The sequence below is a fragment of the Hipposideros armiger genome, unplaced genomic scaffold (genome assembly GCF_001890085.2).
Source record: "Hipposideros armiger isolate ML-2016 unplaced genomic scaffold, ASM189008v1 scaffold_697, whole genome shotgun sequence".
Classification (NCBI taxonomy): domain Eukaryota; kingdom Metazoa; phylum Chordata; class Mammalia; order Chiroptera; family Hipposideridae; genus Hipposideros; species Hipposideros armiger.
Window position 1 is genome coordinate 145,461 of NW_017732047.1, and position 26,413 is coordinate 171,873.

The 26,413-nt window shown below is 37.0% G+C and overlaps 1 long non-coding RNA gene across 1 annotated transcript in view; it reads left to right on the forward strand.

Moving 5' to 3' along the window:
- The first annotated feature begins 262 nt into the window (after positions 1-262).
- Positions 263-26,413, forward strand: part of LOC109373268 (uncharacterized) — a 70,121-nt gene continuing 43,970 nt past the window's right edge. The window contains exon 1 of the long non-coding RNA XR_002122191.1: positions 263-457. This is a non-coding gene — a long non-coding RNA (uncharacterized LOC109373268). The remainder of the gene's footprint in view (positions 458-26,413) is intronic.

Genomic DNA, 26,413 nt, shown 5'->3' on the forward strand with positions numbered 1-26,413 from the left:
TGAAGTATGAAAGAAGTAGAATATCCATAGGCAACAGAATGAGCCTTTCTTGCGTTGTTTTCCAATTGCTTTAATGTGCACAGGAAAGTGTAAATAAAAACAGTATGCTTATTTAACAAAGAATGTGCTGACAGCCTCGTTCTACTTAGTTGTTCCAAGTTTGCTGTAGCTGCCTCTAGGCGCCTCCAGAGGGCGCCCTTGTGCCCGTTCTCTCCGCCCTGTGGCCGACCAGTTGCAGGCAGTTTAGGAGAATGAGCTTGGAGCGGCAGGGCTTAACCCGGTGCAGCCGAGAGGTGGGATGCTGAAGGACTCGGAGAGGCGGCTGCAACAGGGCATCCCTCACTGACCAAGTGTATCCATTTCTGAGCGCAAAAGGAAGAACTTAAGCGGGCGGCAGTTGGAGTATACGTTGCTTTGTAGTATTTAAAAGCAGCATGGATCATGGGCAGCTGAGCTGGTACGTGCAAGGGAAACTACTGAATGGAATTGTGCTGGGTAGGAACCCGTCTGATCATTCTTTGTGTACCAAATGTTCTGTGTCCTGAATCGTGCCTATGTGTAGACAGTCATTTCATTTTCACCTGGATCATGGGGACTTGGGTTGCAATCGTTCATTTTTCCAACAAGATACATTAAGAGCTTTACAGAACATTGTTTATTGATAGAAATATGCCCGAATAATGGTTTAGAGAAACACATGATAATAGCACCAAAATACTTTTTTTAAAAGACAATAGACTATATATATATATATATATATATATATATATATATATATATATATATATAACTACTGTGGACTAGATATTATATCACTTTTACCTGTGGGTACAGACATTAAACACACCTGTAAAATATGAATGGTTTTCACATCTGTGTAACAGAAAGAACGTTATGTGGCTGTGCCGACAGTATGATAAAAAATACATACCTTGTGTATACATTTTGTATGGTCTAATATGCCATGTGAATGTGTGTGTTGTGTGTGTGCAGACGATACCATATATGTGTGACCTCGATGCAGAATTATTGCACAGTTTTAAAAGTGTGTAACATATGGATAGATTTTTCCACCTTCATAAACAATATGTCTATCTAGGTAACTTGGTATAAAGATCGTCTATTGCCCCCATAAATAAATCTGAATTTAAAGGAAGTACTTTCACTGTTACATTTTAAATTTCTCCAGTTTCATCTAGCACTTAGTTTTCTGTGTTTTTATATTCTGGGGAAAGCTTTCTTTCTTTCTTTCTCTTTCTTTCTTTCTTTCTTTTTTTCTCTTTTTCTTTTTTTCTTTTTACTTGACCCTATAACATTGGCTAAAGTGATTACGTGCACACGCAATGCATAGATATATAAATATAGGTCCTCTGGACTTGAGGTTACTAATAGCTGCAATTCACAAGAGCTTTGAAAACTTGAGAGTTCTGACTGGAAGTTTACATTAGAAAGTAGCCAGAAAATTGAAGGACTCAAAAGCTCAAAACTAAGCTGGAAATAACAGAGGCTGAGGTTTTACTCTTAGTATTATTACTTAGTATTACTTAGTATTATTACTCTGTTAGACTGCTTGTAAACTTTTATGTATTCTCTCATAACAAATGTGTGCATGAAGCAGATACTGAATTTTATGTTCTGCCATTGCACACAAGCAAATACAAAACAATTCAACATAAGAGCTATGCATTGGAGCTAACTATGTAAGACAGTATGCTAAATAAAGCCTGAGATACCAAGAAAACTTAGAAACAGCCCTGCCCTCAAAAGGTTGCCAGTCAAATGACTAGAATGGACATATTCGTGAATATGAATCTACAGTAAAATACAAATCTAAATAAATGTTATTAGAGAGGGACATGCACAAAGTGCATAACACTTAAATGGAGAGAGAAATCCGACTGAGGGTTTTTGCTAAGTGCTTTATTTTGCAAGGCACTCCTCTTGGGATGGGTAGAAAGAGCAATTTTGGTGGGTGACAATGATAATGTTCAGTCAGACATTTAGTCTGTGTTGGGTACGGCTTTCTTCACTGAATGACCTCAGATCTGAGCTGTAAGAGATAATATTGCACAGGTAAATGGGGCAGTATTGGAGATGGCCTTGAACATCAGGCTGAAAAGTGTGGATTTCATCATTAGTTCATACCCAGGACCACTAACAATACAGGCATTCGGTGCTTTTTTAGAAACATTGAGTCCCATGCATAATAGTGAGAGCCAGAATGAAGTTTTACAATAACTTTATAATGTAGTTATTGTGTATCTACCATATTAGAATATAAGTTCCAAGAGGCGGAAGTCTTTTTCATTTTTCAGTATTGTATCCACAGAACCTAGACATTTCTTGAAAAATATTTATCTACTGTACAAATGAGTGAATGAATAGTAAATGAGGATAAGGCCAGGATCCTATATTATTTACATTTAGTTTTCCTGATAGTCACCTGGGATTAACATCCTCAAAATTCACCAAGTCTTTAGAGCTATTGTTCTAGCTGATCCCATTATGGTGCAGGTAATGCAAAGCAAGTTCCCTAGAATAGCCACTACTGATGTTCAATCTGACTCTATTTTTAACCTCTTTCATGAATAGTCTTGCCTTCACATTTTTAAAAGGGTTATCAAGATAATTACAAACTGCATAATTATTCAGGCAGAATTTACCAGTTCATCTTCATATCTCTACAGTAGACATATAGTGGATATGTAGTAACACATGTTAAGCAAATAAATTCAAGGAAAGAGTTGAAGAGTTTTAGGAATCCCTTTGCACTCTGAAATGTATATTTATCTCTCTACGTGGATGCTCCAAATTTTTGGTTGTCTGCAACTTAGTTTAGTGCAAACTCTCTAGAGTCCCTTTATAATTCTGGGGGTGCAAAGTGATCACTTAAGAGATCTTTTGCTATTTGCTTCTATAGTTTTGGGGGTCTCTGAGGTAGCATGCCTGAGGTCCCAGCACCATACACAGGGGTAGTTTCTTTCTCTGTCCCTGTGTAATGGTATCTGTACCTTTTATGGACAGGGACGGGCATATGAAAAGAAACGAATGAAGAAAAAATAATTGTTGTCATTTGAAAGGATGATACTAAATAAAAATAGACATTTTAAAGAAACTTATAAACTTATAAATGAGGTTCACTCATCTAAGTTATACATGCATGTGTACGTCATAAAAGTGAAAAGGCCAAATAAACAATAGCATCAAACCAAAAACATTAAAAAACAAATAAACACCTGGTGTTTCCCCTTTTGCCCAGGAATGACTTTTTTCTTCTGTGCTAAAGATTTATGTAGCTTCACTTACCTTCATATGATTCATCTAAAAAACACAAGGGTGGAATTTCTCAGTGTAAAAATTTGCGTTGATGGGACTTATATGTGTCAGTTAAACTGGGAATGCGGGGTTTGTTTCACATGAGCTAACCTGCGCAGAGTCAGGCTTTTACTTTCATCACAGTGTCAGTGTCCTGGTCTCTGTTCTGTTGGCCCTGCTGTTAATGCTTTATTTTTAGCTCATGTGAGAGGAGGTAGTAAGATATAGCGACCCTAGAACTTGACCTATTCTAAGCCCTGGGCAGGGCTGGACCTATAGACTAATGGGTTAGAGGAAGCATATCTTGTTCAAATAAAGCTGGATTTTCAGTTTCAGAGAAATATACTGCAGTGTGTACTGCAGGTTTCCCCCCTAGTGGTTGACTTAAAGCTGTTCTTTTGATTTTTTATTTTTTTTTAATAACAGTTGAAATAGACTTTTCTTCATATACTGGAGTTAGTTTGGTCAAAATTCCCTAACTTATGTTTTTAAAAACATGTTTCAGGAAAGCATATGGTTTTCTTTAAATGAACATTTTGAGAGATACAAAAACAATGCCTTGGAAAGCATACTGGGGCTTTTCTTTATTCCTCAGAAGGCTAAGCATTCAAAAACTGCACAAATGTAAAATATGTGCATAGAGTGGACGTTTTCTACTCCTGGGTCCCATATTGTGCTCCTCTTTTTTAGTGCAGACAAAAGTTTTCTTCTTCCTCTGGTGTCCTGATGTCACTGTTTTTTTTTTTAGTCAAAGTCGCTGAATCAGTTTAACACGATTTTCAGCTTTTCCAACCAGACTGTAAACTCCTGAAAGGAAGAAAAGAAATTCCTTGCTCTCTTTGAATCTCCCTATTATACAAAACACACTGCCAGACACAGACAGCACTGAAGTTTGTTTGTTGACAACTAGATAAATGTTAACTCCTTTTTTTTTTCACACAAGTTTAAATAAGTAGATGTCATAGAGCAGTGACTTCTAAGGGGCAAAATGGCAGTCTTTCTAGAAGCTCTGTATACTGAGACTATTACACTCGATATACCACAGTTAGAAAGAGGAAGTTTCTTCTCCTCAAATCAACTGTTTAAAATGAGATGGTTTTCTTTTCAATAATGTTTGAAATATGGAGGTATCTATAGAGGCACAGAGCTGCCTTTATTTGGTAAAGCTATTTCTATCTGGAATAGATACCTTCTGGCAAACCTGTGTCTCCTGGGTGTTGTGTAACTGCAGGTAGAATATTGCGAAGTCAGAACTGCTGAAAGGGGGGTGATGAGAAGCAGTCCTAGCAGCAAGAATGAACATTAAGGAACCTTAGGGGCACTGACAGGCGGCAGAGCTCTTCCTGGGTGGGGGTGGGGTTGGGGGAGAAGTCACGTATTTTTTGTAATGAGTATATTTATGAGCATACAACAGCCTGCCACCACGATGTATAAAAATGAGAGTTAGCAGCAGTAAACTTCTATAATATTTTAGCAAATGCCAGAGGAAACTAACAAAGGATTTGTGGCTGTCCTGTTGTTCACAGCAGTGAAGAACTTCTCTTCTTTCTCTAGTCCGAAAGCTAACATAGAGCCCTTGGTTCCTAAGATGTATTGTTTTCTGCTCTCAGGCTCATTAAGGATGGGAGTAGGAGGGACAGGGTAGAAAGCGGCAGCTGCAGCTGTGGGCACTCAGATCATTTGTCACCTGGCATGAAGTTAGTGTTGGCAGCTCTGGAGTTCCAGCACAGAACACCAGGGAGCGAGTGCCAGCTGATTGTTGTTCCTCACCAGCTTGCTGGCTAACTCTGACTCATTCTTCAGATCTCTGCCCAAGTGTGGCTTCCTCCGGGTAGCTTTGCCCGACCTCTCTAGAATATACTTAGCACCTTTCTCTCTGCTATCGTGGCCTCGCGTTCTCATCCTTGCCATCAGACTTCCCACCCTCACTAGACTAAAGGCAAGAGCTGAGTCTTGTCCAATAGTGTTCAGTGTCTGGCTTACAATAGATTTGTGAATGTGTATGAACAATGTCTGTCGCATGATGGTTTAATGACCATGTATGGGCTTTGATGTCAGTAAAAGTTGTGTTTGACTCTTAATGTCACATATAAGAGGAGAAGTAACTAAACTCATAGTGTCTTCATCTACTATCTGGGGCAGTTGTATACCTGCCTCTTAAAGGGGGTTGTTATAATAATAATTATTATATTATTATAACTATTATTGTTATTTTATGATTATTTTCTTGTGCACTTTCTAAATACTGAGTCAATCTTCAAAAAATGCCAGTTATCATTCTATTTTATATAAGAAATAGAGGCACTGAAAGATTAAGTTCCTTGCCCAAGGTCACAGAGAGAAAAATAATGAACGTAAAAGACCTAGAATAGTACCCTGGAGACAGTAAACTGGTACTAAGTGCTGGGATGGGGTGTACTGCAATTTTATTTGAGGAAGGCTGATTTCCACTGTAAATGAGAAATTACCCCACACAATGAAGAACAGTTTGTTCCCTGACTCCAGAGCCTTCTGTTGCAGATACTTTATTTGTAGAATTATGTCATTAGCAGTTCTTTAAAAATTATAATTTTTAGTGCTTGCATATAACACTGAGGCTGTATTATACCAGTGATTTCATTGAATAATTTTGCTTTTGGTTAATATTCTTTTAGTTTTGGAAGTTTCCCTATTGTTTCCAAATTTAGCCTATGTAAACAGGCTTGATAGGCTGCTTTACATAATAGATGTACCTCCTAAATAATCATATTTAGATGATTAATTAACATCTAATAATAATGTTGTTAAAAGGGGCAGGGGAGTATGCATTTCTACTCAGAAGTAAACGCGCCAAAACAGGCATTTTAAAATGAGTCCATGCTTAAGGAAACAACAAGGAAAAAATATAATTGCAGATGGAAATAAATAACTATTTCTTGAGTGACCATGATATGCCATGACCTACAAAGGTCAGCATTATAATCACCATTTTACTGTGATTAGCTGGGGCTCAAAGACAATGAATGAGCAGATCAGGCCTTTTTGCCGTGGCGCTGCCAGGATTCACATGCAAGCCTCCCTTCTGGGCCCTTTAACTCTTTCACACACTGTGTGATATGCACAGCATGCTGGCAGTGCTCGTAGCTCCACATGATACCTCACTTTTTTTTGAGCCTCAGTTTCCTCTTGTGTAAAATACAAACAGTAATTCTCACTGCATAGAGTTTTTGAACGTTGTATGGAGCCTGAGATCCTAAGGAAAATATATATATATATATATATATATATATATATATATATATATATATATATATATATATATATATATATATATAGCTTAGGGCTCAATGTTAGCACTGAGGTTGATAGATATTCCATAAAGTACTTTCTCAAATTGATAGAGCTTGGGAATCCCCTACGAGTTGAGGGACTGGCAGAAGGCTTGTTAACAACTAAAAGGGTTCATAACAAGCCTCCCCAAAATGTGCCACTTTGGCATGACTATTTTGAGCTGAAGGCAATCAAAACCAAGCAGACTCAAGAAAAAACTTTACCTTCCTTTAATTGCCTAAAGAATTTAGATTAGGGGGCTGGCCCAGAAAGGTAAATAACCTATCAGTGTGGCAGGACACACATCTAATTACCAAACCTGTTATTCTTAATGTCCTGTGAATTATCCTCCTCCCCCTTGAAGCCCCAAACCCATCCCATTCCTTAGCTCAGGATGTCATGTAAACCTCAACCGCTTGTCCCTTCCTTGGGTCTCACTGTCTCTGTAGGGCCCCTCTATGTCTATAATTACATTTGTTTTTCTCTCGTGTTAATCTGTCTTATGTTAATGTCATTAGTAGACAAGCCAGAAGAATCTGGAAAAGAAGAAGAAAAAATTTTCCTCCTCAACACAATCCATATTCTCAGACACGAATCTAGGAGCTTGAGATTCAGAAGCTGAGTGGGGCACTGTCTTTGTTTTTAACAAGTTCCCTTGGTGATTTTGATGATATATTACATGACAACCAGAGACATAGGCAAGTAGACGGATAAGGCTGAAGGGAGGATGAAAAGTTTAAGATGAGACAGAAATTTGGCAGTCATTGGATACTGGTTGAAAATAGACTGAACCCATGCCTCCCGTGGGACAGCATGGCTGGAAACTGCAAGGATTCAAAAACAACTCAGGACTTGAACGCTTTATTTTCCCAGGCCATTGAAAATACAAAATACATTAAAGGCACTTGAAATCAAAAGCAGGAATAATACAGAAGTGGCAGACAGCAAAGGTTGACTGAGGTAGGTATGATGTGTTTTAAAGTAGGTTTATTATTAGAATAAATACACTGGATCCTTGATACCTGTGTATTATAATTACAAGTACACTTCCTAGACTAAGAAACCCAATTTGAATTTTTGTTTAGTGCAGTGTCTTAGGATTTCTTCCTACTCTCTCTGCATTTCCATTGGATTTTTTCTAGCCTTACATATTCGGTAGCCATTGATGACATAAGGAACTCCTGGGGGAGAGGGGTCCTGCCTCGTTCAAAGAGAGTTCTCAAGAAACAGTTTTTGAGTGAATTTCTTTTCAGCCCATATTTTCATTATTTTTAATACTTGACAGAAACATTCTGTAACTTTAAAAAGCATTGTCTATTGGAAGCACTCACCACTAACCCTTTAAAATGATACTGAAGGATTTAGGACTTTTTTTTTTCTATAGTGAGTATAAGATGTGACTTTCTAAAGAGTACACTGAAGAAAACATTTCTAATATCTAACTCCAGTGTTCTCTAAAACTGTGTTGTTGTTGTTTTTTCAGGAATTAGTAAACTACCTGACATTAATTTCTTTAAAATTATTCTTGAAGGCATTAAATCCCTTGTTGTACCATCAGCAACAGAAAATTTTTCAGTTCCAGCTAATTGTGTGGATCTGTTACTGAATGCTAAACTTAACGAAAGGCACATATTTCACTGACAGAAAAGTGACATTCCTAGTTTATTAATAGGCTTTTTATGGTTAAATATAACCTATAAGTCCTGTATAGTTGTATTTTTGAATTGGCCCATACGTACACTCTAAAAATCCTAGAGGGTTAAAGAAGAGCTTGAGGAGTGATTTTCAAGATGAGATACCATCTCTATAATTTCAAAGCATTTGTAAAGAAGCTATGTCATAGCTTTGTTTGCTAATCCATCACCATGTGCCATTATCTGTGTTGTTGTGAAATTCTTAGTTAAACCCTTTCCAAAATCTCTCCTGCTGCTATATAAGCCCACATCTTCCTGCTTGATCTTAGTGGAGACTGAGATAAGACTGAGATAACTTAGTCGTTGTCTTTTTAATACATGTCCTTTAGATATTAGCAGTTATTATAGAAAACTTCTTCTGCAAATATTGCAGACAAGTTACCTGTGCAGCCTTGCTTTGCTGATGATTTCCTTCTGCAAGGGGTCTGGAGCAAAGTGTGGCATGCTTCACGTTCAGGTGGTGACAGGAGGGGCCTTCCGAGGCCACCTTGTCTTCTTATTTTGAGTTTTTAAAATAAGTTTTAGCTGTCACTTCTTGACCATCCCCATTAGCCTTTTCACCTTCCACTCTTGACAAACAGTAATGAAAAAGGTGGTAGCCGGATCCTTAGAAAGCACTGTACAGTATGATTTAATATATTCATGATTCTGTATGTAAATTTCAGAGACCCTTATCATTGTCTTTTAGGCATGTAGTAGTCACATGCAGAGCTTTGTGCCAAACATTAAGTGGGTTTATAAATAATGCAAAAGAGTAAACCTTGCCCTTGAGGTACGTATGTAACAGTAACAATGACATTACCACCCACTTGCTGTGTATTGAATCCTGACAACAATCCTGATGGTAGGTAATATTATGAATACACTGGGAAAAAAACAAACAAACAGGATCGTCTGGCTAAATGACTATGCTGACCATTTCGCCAGGTTCCTGAGTAATGACTTTTTCTCAAAGTAAAGACCTCTTCTCTCCTTTACTTTGGAAATTTAACCTGATATCACCTATGTCATCTGCTGTAATTTCACCATAGTTTTGCACTATCCAGCTCTGGTTACCAACATTTTCATGTTTTTCTCATTCTTTTCATTTTGTAAGGTACCTTCTATTCTGGCATGTTCATGGATTTTTCCATTTGGTAGGGTCGCAGGGTCCCATTGATTGCCACTTTCTACACAGTCTCTTCTAGCCAATGTCAAATGGAGTTTATTATATGGCTATCTCACATACAGGAAATTAGATTCACTGTACTGGCTTTGTCAAAATTATACTCAGTTATTAAAATTGGGTACATTTCATGCAATAAATTATGCTGCTATATGTTTATGATAGGACAATTTTAGAGACACTCTTCAAATCTACTGTTACATTTTTTTAAAATACAATTTTCAGCTTTGCATATATATCTATATAAAATTGCTTAGTGTTCTGTGTTGAAATATTTCTGGAAACTAAAGTGGAGAGTCGTCCTAGCCTTTGTCAGTATTGCAAGATTGGGAAATTATTAAAGACCAAAGAAATAATGTATTGAGTTTGTGAGACATGCAAAACTTCATCCGTAAGAAAAAGATGCTGTGTGTCTGATTTGATGATCTACATAACATTGAGAAGAATATGAAAAATCTAGGTTTGTATAATTACTGGGCTAGATATTAGAAAATGATGCTTTGCAAATTACTCTGCTATATTTTTAACTTTCATTTACTGCTGATAAGCAAACTGCAGAGCTTGAGAAATTGTTCTGTTGTATTTTGCCTAAAACGTTACTTAAACTGATCAATTACTGATTTAGGTTTTATTATAAAGTATTGTTGAGGAGGAAATTCCCTGTATGGAAGTTTCCTGAAGGGAATGAAGTGTTCCAAAATTGCTGTTGTGCAATGGTTTCTTAGGATCTGATAACAAATTGCATTATATCAAAACTAATTTATTACAAGGATAAATGTGAAACGCAGGAGACTAATGGAAGTAAAAGAATTTCAACCAATCAAGCTCCAGGAAATATGCTTTCTTAAAAAACCTGCAGCGATGACACAGATATCTTAATTGATGTGATGTCTGTGGCTTCATTTTGATAGAGTAGTCTATTTAATTACTACTCAAAATATCAGCAGTGATGCATGAAGCCTCACTTTCAAGTATGAAATCTGAATGGAATTCATCAAATTATATTGCTAAAAGCGAGTATAAGGCCGGAGAAACAACAGAAAGGCCTTTATCCCCCTCCCCATTTTTACTTTGCATTTGTTTTCTTTTTGTTGTTGTTTTTTTTCAGCACCCTGCCCTGTCTTCTCTCTTTCTTGCTTCATCCCAGACCCAGAACAGTTCAGCATAAAAAGATTTCCGAGTCAGGAACTCCAGGAAAGATTAGAACACTGAAGATCAGTTTGGGGTGGTGGGACAGGCAAAGCATCTGAAGGGTTTATCTGCATCCCAAGTATATGCATCTGCACCTGCCAGAAGCCTTTGCCATCACAGCCAACTCTTTATTATTCAGAGAACTCGCTGCTTTGTGGAGATTTGGCCGTAACCCCAGACTTGCTTCCCTGGAACACCTAACTTTGTTCTTGGCTGCAGGCAGCACAGTCTCCTTAGGAAGGATTGAGTTTTTACACGGTGAAAGAGGTTGTTAGAGTACATGTGTGTGACCGTATAAATGAGCCCGAATTCCTAAGTCAAATATAAAGGGTTTGGGGGCACTATTTTGTGCACCCAACAGCATGCCTCTTTTCCACCATATTAAAAGAGATTTTAAGATTTCTGTGCCATTAATTTATTTCAAGGCCGTGTATATTCAGATGGCATGAGGCCTTTCTCAGCTTCATACTTAACATTTAACCATTTGTACGTCCAGTTATTTCACCCCGGCTCCATGAATTTGGTAGCCAAATATTTGTTTTCCTTTCAGTGCTACCCTCAAAGGACTATGATGTGTTTAACCTTCCCTGAAGAAGTTTTAATGCTTCACAAAAATAAAATGTAACATACACAATGATACTCTCATTCCTCCAGTGGGAGAATACAACGTGTGCTGACACTTTGAATTCATGATCTTTAGAAGTATGTGTTTGTAAAAGCTCAATAGTTAAAAACTATCACAAAGCCAACCATCAATAGCTATTGGTGTGTTTTGTTTGGCTACCCAACAAATACAATAGCTATAATCACTATGGTAGGGAAAAGACCATTTTGCATGTTCTGTTCTTGATATATCCTGTCTAGGAATGTCTACTCAAAATTAAAGACTCATCAGAAATGAGATTATAGATGTTCCTGTAAAGATAATAATATAATGGGCATATTTAATGTGACTACCTCTCTATCTTTCAACCATAAGAGAAAAAAAATTAGAACCATGAAATCTCAATATTTTAAAGAACATTAAAAATATTACAATCTAATAGCATCCAAGGTGATGAGGTAGTTATATAGGATGAAACTGTTGAGAGAACTTAGGGCCAGATAGTCTAGTGCCTTCTAGTGCCATGTTCATTCAGAGGTTGACCTTTTATTCACTGGACACTGGAGGCTTATGTATAGTGATTTCTGCATAGGATAATAGGACTATTGTTTTTATGTTTTAGAAGGGTAATTCTGGCAACAACGTGAAGGATGAGTTAGAAAAAGCTCTCATTGGGAAAAAATGTAAGACCTAGCTGAGTAAGTGGCAGTAATAATGGAAAGGAGAGGGAGGATTTAGGAAGGCATTTTAGCAATAGATCAATAGGTAAGGGAAAGTGAGGAGTTAAGGATGACCCTGAGACTTCTAGGTAATATGATTGGGGGGCTAAAGACGCCATTAATCATAATAGGGAGCTGTAACAGTTTCATTGAGAGGAGACTTCAGCTTTTAAGGGGAAAGAGGGATGGTGTAGTACAGATAGTGAGTGTGGAGTTAGTCATGCTTAGTTTGTTACCTGTTGGATTTACATGTAGAGCAGTCTTTCTTAACCTTGGTACTGACATATTGGACTGGATAATTTTTCGTTATGGGGAGCTGCCTAGTGTGTTGTAGGGTGTTTGGCAATATCTCTGGCCTCTACTCACTAGATGTAAATAACACTGCTCTAAGTTGTACCAACTAAAAATGTCTCCAGACTCTTCCAAGTATACTCTGAGTCAGGGACAAAAATCACCCCCAGTTGAAAACCACTGACATAGACACAACAAGGAAGGTGGTGTAATTTTGTGACTAGAGTTTAAGATACAGGTGAGACATGAAATCAATATTTAGAACCATCAATAGTGCCAATTTAAGCAATGTGAGTGATGAGATTGTGCAGAGTAAGAATGTAGATGATTATACCGTTGGCGCTTGAACAATGCAGGTTGAACTGCATGGGTTCACTTAAACATGGATTTTTTTCAGTGAATACTCTTTTCTCTCCATGTTTGGGAGACCCCAGGTGGAGAGGGCCAACCGTATGCATTGTTCTATGCCATTTTATGTGGAGGACTTGAGCATCCACAGATTTTTGGCATCTGTGGGGGTCCTGGAAGAAATCCTCCACAGACACCTAAGAAAAACTAAGTTTTTGGGAGTCAAAAGTTGTGCATGGATTTTTGGCTACATAAGGGGTCAGTGCCCTTAACCCCTGTGTTGTTTAAGGGTTCACTGTATAGTTATCTAATTTTTGCTTCAATAGCTCCAGAGACTGAAAATTTCTGAACTCATAAAATAGATTGAGACAGTCCATTTTATTTTTGGATACTTTCAAATGTTTTATATTGTTATTGTTATTATATATTATTACATATTGAGTCAAATTCTTTGTATTGAATATAAATTAATCTTCCTGTAACTATTATTCTATGGACCTGTTATATTGTGAGTTATAAGAAATATATATATATATATATATATATATATATATATATATATATATATATATATATAGTCATCCACCAAATTGAATTTGTTAATGAAAGTGACTTTTGCAAAGCACCTAAGGATGGGGGCTGATTGCTGGGGGAAGCAAGATTCAAGGCTTGAACTTTCAATCCCACCTCTGATTTCTGGGGCTAGAGGTTGAATCAATCACCGATAGCCAGTGAGTTAAACAATCATGCCTATGTAATAAAGGCTCCATAAAAACCCAAAAGAAGGGAGTTTGGAGAGCCTACAGGTTGGGGAATCAGAATGTTTCCACCCACCACTCTGCTGGGCCCCAAGCTCCATGAGGACAAAGAAGCTCTTTTGTTTGGGACCTTGCCCTGTGTATCTCTTTACCTGGCTATTAATTCATATCCTTTAATATTGTTTGTAATAAATTGATAATCTAGTGAATATACAACTGAGTTCTCTAAGTTCTGTGAGCTGTTCTAGCAAATTAATCAAACCCAAGGTGAGAGTTGTGGGAACCTCTGATTTATTGCCCGTATGTCAGAAGTACAAGCAACAACTTGGACTTACGATCAGCATCCTGAGTTGGAGAGGATCAATGGAACCTCCAATCTGTAGCTGGATGAATCTGAAGCACAGGTAACCTGGGCTTGCTATTGGTGTCTGAAGTGGAGGGCGGTCTGATGGGACTGAGCCCTTAACCTATGGAACAGTTGCTCTCTCCAGAATTGGATTGAATTGTAGAACACACAGATGATGTCCCAAGAATTGCTTGTTGGTGTGGGAATCCCCTCCAACATTGGAATTTGTACCAATGTATCAGAACCTATTTAAGCCCTAATATTGATTTCATGGAACACAAAGCAAATCTACTAAAACAAGGAATTTTTTTTTCTAAATCCCTCCACATATTTTAACACATTTACTGAATTAATTTCTAAAAGTCACTGTTACTTTTTTGGCTAAATATCCTTAATATTTTCAACTTTGCTTCATATGTTATATTGTGACACTTTTTGCACCATGAGTACTCTCAATTAGATGATGACCATGTGAAATATCATTCTTATGGTATACAGCAGAGAACCAAACAAACTCCATGTTTGGCCTGCTCAGTTTAGAGGAAAACAAGCCTGTAGTTTCCTGGGTTTTGTCACAGCAGTTTTATAAAAACATCTCAGAACTGCATTAGCATTTTTGTCAGCTGCATTATACCATTGTCTTTTTCTGTGTTGTTTTTATTTTGCATGAACTTTCTGTTAAATCACATTCCATATCATCTCCTACCGATGCTTTGTTTCTAACTCAAGCATGGAAATTTATTTTCAACCTTTTAAAATGCACTCTTTCATTTAGCCCATCATTTCAACCTGCCTGATCCTTTTGGATTATGATTGTATCACCCAACATGTTTATTATTCCTCCTAGTTTAATGCCATCTGCACAGCTGATCAGCATACCCCACAGACACAGCCATTAATAAAAGTCATTAATAAAAACATGAGTAGGTTAAGTTCAGAGTCAATGGGATTACATATTGCTATGTATTTTCTTTTCACTCTTCTTCCAGCCTTTTTTTTACTTAAAGATCTTTTTTATTTTCCTGGAGTACTATAAAATGAAACTCATATGAATAATCGTTATATTCAAACTTTCCCAGACAAAACTTTCAAACATAATCCTCCTGTAAGAAATAGTAAGGGAAATTATGTTCCATTTATAGAATGGAATGGAACATTGCCACTTGGAAAAAAATGATTTTATTAAGTGATAAAAGAAGGATACCCCTCTGAATACAAAACATGACATCACTATATGTAGATAGATATAAAATATAGACCTAGCTTTAGATTGAGCTATAGAGCACACTAGCATCTCAATGATAGTTGCCTCTAAAGTGGTAATTGTTACTGATTTTTTTGTATTACTATTTTTCTAGTCTTAAACATTATATAATGAATTTGTCCCCTTTATGTAAAGAAAATAAATATTAAAGTGTATTTCCATATCATGTAATTTTGAATCAGCAAAGTTCAAAACAGAACCTGGGGGGAAATGTATGCATCCCTGAGGACCAAGATTTGAGGAAAAGGCCTGATCTTTAATCATAGGAAAAATCTTTCTAAGAAAGCCACAGGTTTTTAGTATTCTCTAAAAAGGGGAGCTGGAGTTACACTAGATTTCCCATCACCAATACTCCTCCCATAGGGATCTCTTAAGAGATGACAGATGTAACTACATAGGCCAGAAGAAGCTGTCAGATGGGGAAACATACCTGCCTGTCTTAACAGGGTTGTTACAAAGATCAAATGAGATGTTAAATGTGAAAATTTGTGCATAGACTATTTACAAGTCCTATTCAAGGATAAGTTGTTTGTGAAAAAGAGTTTCAATTTTAGTTACTTTAATTTCAATGAGTATTGTGCTTCATAAATATATAGTAGGAATGCATGACCATTCTTCAAGGTAAGTTCCTTGAAGGTAGGGACCATGTCCTATTAGTCTACATATCTCCCAACACCTAAAACGTTACCTGACACCTATGAGTAAATATGCACATTGCTGTCAACATTTGCAAAATAGTAATGATTTTTTATTAAGATAAAAAAATGGAATAATAACTAGTGTTATTATACATTATCAAGCACTAACACTGTTATTTTGACATCTTGGTGAAACATTGATATCGCTGAGTGATAAACAACATTTGATTTCCTCTTTCTAGTTCCTAATTTTAGGCACTCACTGAGAGATTATGTGTGGTCCTGTTCTTTCTTTCTATCTTTATTAGTTTTAGTGTATCCATTCATGTGATCTAACCTATCTTCTCCGTGCTAATGATTCTTGCCAGTCTTGACTATTTTCAGTCCTACTTTTCTTGACTCTGTTAACCATCTCTTCTGGTTATCTTTGTATACTAAAATTCAACATTATAAAACCTAACCAGATTCAAAACCCTGCAATGGCCACCCACCTTCCAAACATGCATGCAACACATCCACCCTTTCAGGTGTCATTTCTGTTAAGGACACTAATCTTTCCTAGTCTCCTAGGCTAGAACCCATGTTTTTCTGGGTCCCCTTTCTCTGTCCTTTTACTCCATCATAACAAAAAGTTTTTAAATATTAATTCCTTTATCTCTAATTATATCCCTAGAATACATCTTTTTCCTTAATTCTAAGACCAAGTGCAATCTTCATGATTATTTATTTGACCATCACAATACTCTCTTCTTAGCTATCAAATCAGAATAACTCTTGTTTTATTTCCTCTCAGTTCAAAGTAATTTCATCACTACCCCTTTACCTCCTAATTTTAACTATATTATTATTGAATATCATTTGAGAGGAATAGACTTGGGGAAATATCAACTTAATTCTAAGCTTTAATCTCGTATAGTGTGTTTCATGCCATAACTCTGGAGTTCCACCCAAAACTGATGTTTGACTTTCTTTTTTCATGTAATGCTCCTGAGAGAAGGAAGCAGGTGTTCACATGAGGGGATTGGGGTTAGGATTTCTAATTCTTGGGCACAGAATGGAAGACCCACACCTACCAATGTCAAATGAAGAGGTAATTTGGCTTCAACATTCAGGTAAAATCAGGTTACCTTTTGTCAAATGGCTGCAAGCCTTGGCTCCTTTGTCTGTGGTCCTGTTCTGTATGGTACGAAGGAGCCAATTGAATCTGACTTACATTTATTTACCTTCCTACTGCCCTTGCTTGACTTTCATTAAAAGGAAAGGTGGAATAAAGTGGGATGAGATTAGACATATGTAATGGAAAGGAAGTCTTTTAGAGAGTCTGGAAAGAGAGAAAGGATGTTCTTTCTCAGAGAAGTATAGCAAGAAACTTCTTTTCAAAGAAAGCAGTATTTGGGTAGCTCTATAGTCAGAAATGGTGAGGCAGGAGCAGGTGGTTTAGAGAAGACTTAAGCTGGTCTAAATGGGATGAGAAGACTTAATGACAAGTTTAAAAGAAGGATATAAAGCAGCATATGAGCAGGAATAATATTTTGCAGTTGAATCAAATACATTAATTTCATGTCACTTGTCCTATGTCATATTTAAAGGAGAAAAAGCAGTTTGTGGATATGAAGTTTTTCCATTATTAAGTATCTCAAAGAAAATGTTGACAAAAGAGACCAAAAAATATGTTTTATTTTTGTTTTCTGTAATGAAACCTGCAGACCTTTAAATAGAATTCAGGGATTAATATTTGAATCCAATTTGCTATCATTAAAAGCCCAAAGTGCTAATACTATTAAATCATTTATCTATGCATTTCTAATTATTTTAAAGAAAAAGTAGGCTGAATCACATTAATGTTAAAGCATTAAATGTTAAAGCATATTTTCTTCTTAAAATAAAAAGTAATTGGAAAGTTACCAAGACATTTTCTTTATAGTTTGGTAGATGAGAGAAGTAGATAATGCTAACCATTAGGTATATTATTGTTGCAAATGAAAAGTGGTTTCATAATGTTTATCCAAAGCAGATATTAGTGTGGTAGATGATTTTAAACATTCCATTTAGAAGTTTTCTTTGGGATTTTTCTAGACTTTTACTCCATTTAATGAAAAAGTCAGATTCTGAGGATCAGAGATTTTGGTCCAGGATATTCCATTCATCCAGTGCCTTGGTCTCAATTTTCCCAAATTGTGCAGAGTTAAATTGCCTACCAGTATCTGGTACACAGAGTTAGAGTTTGAATTGATTACTCTCTGTTATCCCAACCCTTAAATCCTGCATGCTATTTTTACACTATTCAAGAACTAATCCCTATCAAGATGTGATCTGAGAATGGTTTAGCTATAAACCTTCAAAGTGTAATCTGCACATTTAAAGAAGACTGTAGATTTAACACCACTCCAGCTAATAGTCCACCTTTACTTGGAAAATGAGCTCTCATTCTCCCTGAGACCATTTCTTCAGGAGGAGTCAACCTCTGGTTTGAAACCCACAGAAAACTCCAGTCAGAGTACATAAGGAAGGCAAGACTTTCTGTAACCTTGACGTGAAGTTGGCACCCAAGGAATTCTCTGTGCTCTGCGTGGGGATGAGGATTGAAGGAAAGCCTCAGTGATTTAGTTGTCTTGGTTGTCCCAAAGCCCAATTATGAACTTCAACAAATCAAACTTAGCCTGATGTAGAGGTCATTTATTTACCACTTATTAATTTTGCTTTATTTTAATATCCTTGAAGTGTTGAGAGAAAATGCCAGAAGAGGGTCACACTTTTATAGAAGACTATTAATTATCTTCTTAGTTGAAAAGCATCAGATGAAGGGGAGAGCCACAGAGCAAGGGTAGGCAGAATGAAAAGGAGATGGTCTTCTAGAAATACCAGAGATCTCCTGAGTACAGATTACTACAGCCTGCTAAAACGTTGCTTAAAATGATACTAGATAACTTCAATAACTTTTATTCTCCTCCTCCTTCTCTTTCTGCCTCTTCTCCATCCCTTTTCTATTTTATTTATTTTTTGAAAACTTTTAAAAAGATTTTTAGATGAGTTTTAGATTCACAGAAAAATTGAGCAGAAGGTACACAGATTTTTCATATACACCCTCCTCCCACACATACATAGCCTTCCCCATTTTCAGTATCCCCTACCAGAGTGGTACATTTGTTGCAACTGATAAGCCCACATTGACACATCATAATCACCCGAAGACCACTTAAGGTTCACTTTTGGCGTTGTACATTCTATGGGTTTGGGTAAATGTATAATGACATATATCCATCATTATAGCACCACACTGTCTTGATTACTCTTTATTATAAGTCTTTATTATAAGTCTTAATGTCAAGTGCTTTTAGTCCTCCAACTTTGTTCTTCTTCAGTGTCTTGTTGGCTCTTCTCAGTCTTTTGCCTCTCCATGTGAACCTTAAAATGAGTTGTTGGTTTCCACAAATTACTTTTTGGGATTTTGATTGAGATTTTGTTTAATCTATAGATCAAGTTCGGAAGAAGTGACATCTTGACAATATTGAGTATTCATATCCATGAACATGGACTGTCTCATTTATTTAGTTATTTCATTTTATTCATCAGAGTTTTGTAGTTTTTCTCATATAGGTATTGTACATATTTTGTTACATTTATATGAGGTCGGACAATTAAGTTCTTGAACTCATCCTAGAAAAAGTGCTACAGACATCATCGCTGAATATCACTATGATCACCTTCAAAGTACTCCCCTTGGGAAGCTATGCACCGATGCCAGTGCCTAGTCCATCCTTCAAAGCAATTTTGGAACTCTTTTTCTGGAATGGCCAACAGAGCTGTTGTCATATAATCTTTTATATCCTGAATGTCATAAAAATGTCTTCCTTTCAAACAGAACTTATAAACACAGACAATAATTTAGCGGTTACCAGAGGGTAAGGGGGAGAGGGGGGTGATAGATGAGGGTAAAGGGGATCAAATATATGGTGATGGAAGGAGAACTGACTCTGGGTGGTGAACACACAATGTGATATATAGATGACGTATTGCAGAATTGTACACCTTAATCTATGTAATTTTGCTAAAAATTGTCACCCCAATAAACTTTAATTAAAAAAAATGTTTTCTTTTCAATATTTCCTTTATCTTTGGGTAAAGAACGAAGTCATTGTGGACCAGATCAGGTGAGTAGGGAGGGTGTTCCAATAAAGTTATTTGTTTACTGTCTATAAACTCCCTCACAGACAGTGCTGTGTGAACTGGTGCATTGTCATGATGTAAGAGCCATGAATTGCTGGTGAAAAGTTCAGGTCATCTAACTTTTTCACACAGTCTTTTCAGCACTTCCAAATAGTAAACTTGGTTAACTGTTTGTCCATTTGGTACATATTCATAATGAATAATCTGTCTGATATCAAAAAAAAGTTAGTGACATCGTTGCAACAAGTTTGCTAACTTAATTGTCAGACCTCATACCTGAGTTTTTCATTTGGGGGTGAGGGGAACTAATGTAAATGATATTTTATTTTAAATTTAAAATTTTACCTCTTTACTGTTGGTATATAGGAAAGTGACTTTTGTATATTTATTTTGTATCCCAACCTTTTTAAATAGATTTTTAATTAAAATATACCTAAAATACAATATTATATTAATTTCAGGTGCACACCATAGTTATTCAACATTTATATACCTAAAGAAGTGGTCACCATGGTAAGTGCAACAACCATCTGACATCATATCATGCTATTACCATATCATTGACTATATTCCCTATGCTGTATATTACATTCCCATGACTTATTTTATACCTGGAAATTTAAACCTCTTATTCCCCTTTATCTTTCCCCCCCCTTGTTAAGTTTTCAATTACAGTTGTAAGTCAATATTACTTTATATTAATTTCAGGTGTACAGCACAGTGGTTAGACATTTATATGATTTATGAAGTAATCCCACTAACTAGTCTAGTGCCCACCTGGGACTATACATAGTTATTAGCATATTATTGATTATATTCCCTTTGCTTTACTTTACATCCCCAGCACTATTTTGTAACTTCCAATTTGTATTTGTTAATCCTTCACGTTTTCACCCTGCCCCCCAAATACCCTCCCAATCTATCACTCTGATAAATTTACTATCTATCTGACACTATACATAGTTATTACAATATTATTGACTATATTCCTTATGCTATACCTACATCCCTATGACTACTTGTAACAACAATTTGTACTTCTTAATCCCTTCCATTTTTTCACCCACCTCCCCAAATCCCCTCCCACCTGGCATCCATCAAAATGTTCTCTGTATCTATGAATTTGTTTCTGTTTTATTTATTTTGTTCTTTAGATTCCACTTATAAGTGAAATCATATGACATTTGTCTTTAACTGTCTTACTATACTCAGCACAATACCCTTTAGGTTCATCCATGTTGTCACTGGTGGCAAGATTTCATTCTTCTTAATGGTTGAGCAATATTCCACTGCATATATGTACCACCTCTTCTTTATCCATTCATCCATTGATGGGCACCCAGGCTGCCTCCACATCTTGGCTGTTGTAAATAATGCTGCAATGAACATATGGATGCATTTGTCCCCTCAAAGTAGTGTTTTGGGTTTCTTAGGATAAATACCCAGAAGTGGGATTACTGGATCCTTCATTATCTTTTGTTATAGCCTTTGCTTTAAAGTCTATTTTGTTTGGCATAAGTATTGTTACTTTTTTTTATTTCCATTTTCATGAAATATCTTTTCCCATGCCTTTACTTTCTGTTTGTGTGTGTCTTTCAATCTGAAGTGAGTCTCTTGTAGGAAACATGTGAAAGAGTCTTCTTACCCATTCAGCAACCCTATATCTTTTGATTACAGCATTTAATCTATTTATATTGAAAGCAATTGTTGATAGATATGTAGTTACTGCCATTTTATTATTCACATTTTTATCTTTTTTTTCTTCTTAAAGAAGTCCCTCTAACATTCCTTGTAATACTGGTTTAGTGGCAATGAGCTCCTTTAGGTTTTTCTTATCTGTCTTTCAATTTTATTTTATTTAAAGATATCATTGGGGAATTGGGGGAGGGAAAAAGCATTGGGGAATTGGGAAAGGGGAATAGAAAGTTGCTGTCCTTTTGTCCTTCAGTCTAGTTTCAGAGGACGTCGCTTCACTGGCCCATGTTGATATTATCATTGTGCTCTTCTTGGCTGAGGCAGATGGTTTGCCAGTCACTGGACGGCTGCTCACGGCAGCTTTTGGCAGCCCACTGCAGCCTACACCGTCGCCGCCAACTCATGGCAGCCCAGCTCCAGGTCAAGCTGTTGTTCACCATCTTAGCTGTAGAGGGTGCAGCATCACTGGCCCTCATGTGGGCCCAGCTGCTCAGAGCTGGCATCCCAAGCCAGCTCTTAATCAATGCGCCACTCAGCTGGCCCCGTGTCCTTCAATTTTAAATGATAATCTTGCTGGTTAGAGTAGTCTTGGTTGTAGGACTTTCTTTTCATCATAGTGCGTTCTTCATTTCAGTTACTGCATTATTCACTTCTGACTTTTTTTGTTAATGGTTTCTATGTCTTTTTTTATACTTGCTATCTCTTTGTTGAAGCTCTCACTAAGTTCCTTGAGCATCTTTCTAGTTCAATTGTTTTGAACTCTGTCTCTGGTAGGTTGCTTGTCTCCATTTTGTTTATAGTTATATTTATGGAATTTTCTCCTCTTCTTTCATTTAGGACACATTTCTTTCTTTCCTCATTTTGGCTGCCTCCCTGTGTTTGTTTTTATGTATTAAGTAGATCTGCTATGTTCCCAGTCTTGGCCAGGGGTCTTATGTAGTAGATGTCCTGTTGGGCCCAGTGGCACAGTCTCCCTGGTCACCTGTTCCAGGTGCTCCAGGAGCATCCCTTATGTGGATTGTGTGTGCCCTCCTGTCAGAGTTGAGCCTTCATTGCTATTGGAACATCAGCGGGTGGGATTGGTCCTTAGACTGACTGGCTGTGGGGCTTGACCACATACACAGCTTATGGGTTGCTGTGTGAGGGACTTATCCCACTAAGTAGGATTCACCCCATGGGGCTCTGATACTGTTGAGACCACTCTTTGTATGTGCTGCCTGTTGGGCTAATGGGTGGTGTTCTGCTGTGGTCTGAAACCAACTTCCAATTATGTTGGTTCTGGGGCCTCTTGGGAGGGAATCCAGTGCAGGACCAGGTCACCCACTGCCTGTGACTGTTCAGGTACTACGTAGTAGGAGCTACAAAGTGACCTGTGGTTGTTCACTGCCTGCACTAAACCTGGAGGAGTGTGGCAGAGGCCACCCTATGAACCAAGGCCGTCTGCTACCAGTACTGTGCCTGGGGTAGTTCCACAAAAAGCCAAGATACCCTGAGGCCTGCTGCCACCTGCCAGCTCCCTTAAGGTTCAGCTGCTGATAGAGCCTCCTGAGGTACACAGGTTGAGTGCAGCAAGCTCTCAGGGAGTCACTAGCGTAGAAAAAGCTGTGGTCACCAGGTTAATGTAAATTTTGGTTTGGTACCAATGCTGAACCTGGAGCTACTTAGCAAAAGTCTCAAAGCACACAGGCCAGTCACTGCCCACCAGGGGCCTGCCAGACTCTGATAGTTTTCAAGAAAGAGTGCAATGTGGGCAGGGCTGGCTGCTGCTGGAGAAAGTGCCTCCCGAGTTGGGGGAGTTAAATGGGGCTGATTCCCAGTCAATCAGCAGGGTGGAGCAGCAGAGCTCACCAGGCCAATCATACTTTTATTTGGCCATGGTTGGGGCGGGCTCAACACAGGAAAACTGGTGCCGGCCTGCTGGCTCTATGGGAGGAGGATCTCACACAGGGAATGCTGACTGTCCTCCAGTCCTTCCTGCAAGCCACACACCTCAGTCTGAACCTCCGCCGCCCCCTTAGTCTCTGACGCCTCCCAAGCCACTGTCCCTCCACTAGAGCACAAGGTGAGTGCCTGTGAGCAAGTAAGTCTATGCCAGGGCCATTTAAGAGGATGTCTGTGTTTCCCGCGGCCTTCTGTCCCACCTGGATGGAATCCCCACTGTTTTTCACAGCCAGATATTCTGGGCTTTCCTCTTCCTGGCACCAGTACTCTGGGCTGGGGAGCCTGATGTGGCAGCCTGGGGTCCCTCGCTCCTCCAAGGGGAACCTCCTTGGCCAAGATATCCCTCCTGATTCTCAACCACCACACAGAGGCTTCGGGCTGTTCTGCATCTTCACCCCTCCTACCAGTAACGACGTGGCTTCTTTTTATTTGTAGTTACAGGACTTCTGTCTGGCTAGACTGCAGATGGTTCTCCAGGTTGATTGTTCTATAATTTTGTTGTAATTTTAATGTGTTCACAAAAGGACATGGGCACAGTGTTTATCTACTCCTCCATCTTGGGTCTCTCTCTTTTGTAGGTATTGTTTATCAATTGAGGACATTCTCTATGTCTTATTTCTTTAAAGTTTTTGATGAAAATGATGGATGTTAGATTTTGTCAAACGCTTTTTTCTGAATCGATTAGTATGATCATGTGATTTTTCTTTTTTAGCCTGTTCATGTGATGGGTTACATTAATTGATTTCACAAGTTAAACTATCATCGCATATTGGGTTAAATTGTATTTGCTTATGTTTATAATTATTTTTATGCTGTGTGGGGCATTTGCTAATATTCTGTTGAGGATTTTTGCATCTATGTTCATGAGAGATACTGGTATGTAGTTTTGTTTTCTTGTAATTTATTTTTCTGGTTTTGGTATTAGTAATGCTGGCCTCATAGAATGTAGAGGTATTTTCTCTGCTTCTACCCTCTGAAATAGATGATAAAGAATTGGTATAATTTCTTCCTTAAATGTTTGGTAGAGTTCACTAGTGAATCTATCTGGGCCAAATGCTTTCTGTTTTGGAAACATAGTCATTATTTATTTATTTAATAGATGTAAGTTTATTCAGATTGTTTATTTATTCTTGTGTCCTTCAAGGAATTGGTCAATTTCATCTAGATTATCAAATTTGTAGGTATAACGTTGTTCATAGTATTCCTTTTTTATCCTTTTAATTTGAAAGGGATTTGTAGTGATATCCCCTTTTCATTTCTGCTATTAGATACTCATGGCCTTGCAATTTTTTTCTTAGCCTGCCTTGAGTCTTTTTCTATTGATCTTTCCAACAAAGAACCAGGTTTTGGTTGTGTTGATTTTCCTTATTGGTTTTCCATTTTCAATTTTATTGATTTCGGCTCCAATTCTTGTTATTTATTTTCTTCTGCTTACTTTGCATTTAATCCATTCTACTTTTTCTAGTTTACTAAGATGAAAACTTAAATTGTTTATTTTAAATCTTTTCTAATACATGCATTTGATACTATAAGTTTCACTATAAATACTGCTTTCTCTGTACCATAAATTTTGATAAGTTGTGTTTTTATTTTTGCTTAATTCAAAATGTTTTAAAATTCCTCTCTTTTTTTTACCCTGTATTATTTAGAAGTGTGGTAGTTAATGTCCACATGATCTTATTTTGGGATTTTCCAGGTATTTTTATGTTATTGATTTTAAGTTTAATTCCATTTTGGTTTGAAAGCTGATGTTATATTTTTTCTCTTCTTTTAAATTTATTGAAGCTCTATTTATTTTAAGATTGGCCTTAAACCAGGAATTTTATTTATAATTTATATGATTATGTGAAGATATTTCAAATGATATAATCTAATTTTGTATATAAAGGCATACTCCCACACAGCTCCAGTGAGTGACAGTTGTATTTGCATTGATGATTTCTATTTTCTCATGTAAAGTATTTCTCCTGAATCCCTGTAATACATGAACATCATTTCTCTTCAATTCCTGAGTCTACTGTACTTAAATAAGGTAAATTAAAAGTAAGAATATTCTGCAGTAGGATCCCACTTACTTTATTTTGCTTGGTGTTTCAAATTAAAAATAAAGTACAGAAATGGCTTTCTGAGCAATACTGAATGGATATGAAATATAAGTTTTAGAGCACTTCTTTTTTTAAAATCTTCTATATTATTATTCTTTTTAAACTTGTCTTTTGAATGAATTATTTTGCAAAGTGACTCCTCCTTTAAATGATGTTATGAAACTTTTAAGTACCTCTTTTAACTGGACATTCCAGATTTGATAGCTTATACATTAGTTTCTCAAAGTGAGGTCCCTGTAACAGCATCATGAGCATCACTGGGAAACTTGTTTCAAATTCACATTCTCAGGCTTATTCCCCAGAGTCACTGTATCTGAACCCCTTGGACAGAAGTCTAGCAGTCTCTTTCAACAGTCCTCCTGGGGATTCTGACGCAGCTAAACTTTGAGAACCACCGGTTTGTAACAACAGATGAATGCAATGGAGACAAATTAACAAAGAAGGCTTTGATTTAATAAAACGTGATTGTTTTTTCTTCTAAATTTCTGTTATTTAAATTTTTTTCAGTCAGTTTTCTATCTCTGCCTAAGATTTCGGTTTCTCACATTGCTAAATTGTCCTGTATTGGAATTTTTAACAAACAATGTTTCTCTAGTATGTTTTCTCTTGTTCTCTCTCTGAATTTATATTCTTTTCAATAGTGACAAGCCTGAGTGTAAATCTCTGCTGTGCCATTAATTATGTGTCTTTGGGAAAGTGAATTGATTTTTCTGAGTCTTGGTTTTATTGTCTGTAAAAATGGAGATAATATTACTTTGTAGATACCTTGCGAGGACTAACTGGTGTAATTTATGTCAATTAGTGAACTACCTGGCACATATTAAGGTCCATGTTTATCTGCCCCTCTTGATATGTGATAATGT